General features: G+C 48.7%; 1 pseudogene; it reads right to left on the bottom strand.

Moving 5' to 3' along the window:
* Positions 1-623: 623 nt before the first annotated feature.
* On the bottom strand, positions 624-741 carry LOC124796493 (annotated as a pseudogene).
* Positions 742-3,076: the final 2,335 nt, after the last annotated feature.

The following is a 3,076-nucleotide window of genomic DNA, read 5'->3' as shown; positions in this document are numbered from 1 at the left end:
CAGCCACCACAGGTGATCTTTGAATCCAGGTGAATACAGCATGGATGACTATACGACAGGACGCCATTGGGGACTTACACGCATCGATGTCATCGCTCATGGAACACGTTATCAAGGCCCAAAGCTGACCCTGTGCCTAATAGGCAACAGGACACGTGCTGAACCGATGTCACTGTAGTGCTAATCATTTCTGAAGAACATACTAATGAACATATCCTGTCAATACGAACATCCTATTTCGAGGCGTTCAAGATGTTATGCTTCTTTTTCTTTTTTTTTAACGTGAGTCTATATTTACGATATTTGGAATTAATTTTTAATTCATCTTGTGCAGAATTTTATGTGAGTAAAATGCTGTAGGCTATATTTGTAGAATTATTTATGTAACATTTGGACAGTTAAACCGTACTTAAATCTCCTCCCAAACAGGCCATGAAGGCCCAACAGTACTGAACGCCAGCCGTCTCATCCTCAGTGTATAGGCGTCACTGGATGCGGATATGGAGGGGCACGTGGTCAGCACACCGCTCTCCCGGCCGTATGTCAGTTTCCGAGACCGGAGCCGCTGCTTCTCAATCAAGTAGCTCCTCAGTTTGCCTCACAAAGTCTGAGTGCACCCCGCTTCCCAACAGCGCTCGGCAGACCGGATGGTCACCCACCCAAGTGCTAGCCCAGCCCGACAACGCTTAACTTCAGTGATCTGACGAGAACCGGTGTTACCACTGCGGCAAGGCCATTGGTTTAAACCTGCCTTTGTCAGCCGTAATATCAGTAAGCGGTTCTAAATCATCTATTCAGTCACTCAGTGACCTTACTGACACCGTAACGGAAGATAACAGAGGGAAGGCCGAGACACTGAACTCGATTGTTTAATTGCAAAAGATGCTAATACGGTTCGTTCTTTCAAACATCATACGAATGTCGAAATGGCAGATATGGAGATAACTGGTCGCGAAATAGGAAAGCAACTACAATCGCTTAGTAGCGGAAAGGCATTAGGACCAGACGATACACCTGTAAGACTTTACAAAGATTTTCTCCCAATCTAGCAGCAGATTATTGTAGTTCATTGAAGGAACGAAGATTACCCAGAACTGGAAAAAAAGCACGTCTTTTCGGTTTTCAAGCAGGGTCGTAGGGCAGAAGTACATAATTATAGGCCTACACATCGTTGACGTCAATCTGTTGTAGAACTATGGAACATGTTTTATGCTCAACGGCCGGCAGGGGTGGCCGAGCGTTTCTAGCCGCAACAGTCTGGAACCGCGCGACCGCTACGGTCGCAGGTTCGAATCCGGCCTCGGGCATGGATGTGTGTGATGTTCTTAGGCTATTTATATTCAAGTAATTCTGAGTTCTAGGGAACTGACGACCTCAGCAGTTAAGTCCCATAGTGCTCCGAGCCATTTGAACCACATTATGCTCATCGATTACGATTTTCTTGGAGAACGGTGGTATTCTCTGTAAAACAGAGATTTTGTGAGACTTGTCTCGCTCATTTCCTGCATGAGATCCACCAACTCAGATTGATGCCGTGTACCTTGACATCCGGAAGGCATTTGACACCATCGCATTGCCTTTTAATTAAAAGAACACGAGCTTATCGAGTATCGGAACAAATTTGGGACTGGATTGAAGACTTCCCTGCAGACAGAACTGAACACGTCGCTCTTGACAGAAGTAAATCGATAGACGTGAAAGCAACTGAGCCGTGCATGGCTCACGTTTGTCCCATTTACTGTTTGTCGTCTTCTATTAGGGTACTGCCGCCTCGTTTTCTTATTATATTTACTGGCGTCACTAACTTCCTGCCTTACTTACCCGTGAGCCGCAGCAGCAGCGCGTATCGATAAGTGCACTGTCGTACCATCTCTGGACCGACAGATAGTATTTCCGGGTCGTCGTGTGTCTGGTAGTCGGTTCGGTACGGACCAGCAGTGCAGTTAGGACGCAGCAGCAGTGAAGTCGGGGACGGAGCGACGGTGAGGCGTCGACAGGCAGTGCTCGCCGACCGCTGGCTACACACATGAACTGTCCGACGGAGGGTGATTGGAGCGGGACGACCGTTCGTTGGTCGTCACATAGGCCGACGTATACTTGGTCCTTTCACCGTTTCCGGGCCTGGGCAGTTGGTCGGTTGGCGTGGAGCAGCGAGGAAAACTCGGCGGCGCGTAATTTGGCCGGGCCCGCTAGCAGCCTCTATGCGGTGTCGGAGTGTGACGTGCTGTTCCCATTGCGACGAGCTTCGTGGCTCACCGATCCTGGACATGAAAGTCGAGTTTTGACTTAATCTACCATAAAGTAAGCACTGTTTACATTGCCGCGCGGGATTAGCCAAGTGGTCTAGGGCGCTGCAGTCGTGTTCTAGGGCGCTGCAGCCGTGGACTGTGCGGCTGGTCCCGGCGGAGGTTCGAGTCCTCTCTCGGGCATGGGAGTGTGTGTTTGTCCTTAGGATAATTTAGGTTAAGTGGTGTATAAGCTTAGGGACTGATGACCTTAGCAGTTAAGTCCCATAAGATTTCACACACATTTGAACATTTGAACTGTTCACATTGTGTCGTTTGGAGTCCGTTGTCGGCTGTTGGGATACTCCCGCGAGCAACAACATGTGTTTTCAAGTTGGCAAATTTTAGCCACCCTCCGGTGGAATTTAACTGTACTTGGTCATTTGAATTGAAGTACACCAGCGGAATCTTCTCCCTTGTGGCCGTTAATGTTCCGGTTACCTGCCTTGGCTGTTGACGTAAATTCAGGCAGTGTATTTTCCTCATCCTGTTGTCGCTGTCCAACACGGTGTGTGGTTTGACAGCCCAATGTACCGCATAATTGGTTGTGGGAGCCAATACCTTCTACGTTTGTTCCATTGAACTCCCTGTTGTGTGCTGGTCAGGTGAAACGGAGGTTAACTTGTCGGTGGGACCGTTGAATACCTGTCGGTTGGGTTGTCGTCGGATCGACAATGGTTGGGCCGACTACCTGTCTCACCTAAGCGAGCGTTAGATTTTGAATTCCAGGCCGACCCTCAAAACTTCTGAGCGCCGTTGGATGTACTGCCTTTTCTTGTTTTTTCTTGTTG

This window comes from Schistocerca piceifrons, chromosome 4, assembly GCF_021461385.2.
Source record: "Schistocerca piceifrons isolate TAMUIC-IGC-003096 chromosome 4, iqSchPice1.1, whole genome shotgun sequence".
Classification (NCBI taxonomy): Eukaryota; Metazoa; Arthropoda; class Insecta; order Orthoptera; family Acrididae; genus Schistocerca; species Schistocerca piceifrons.
Note: the sequence above shows the minus strand (reverse complement) of the source record. Positions and strands in the feature narration are given on the sequence as shown.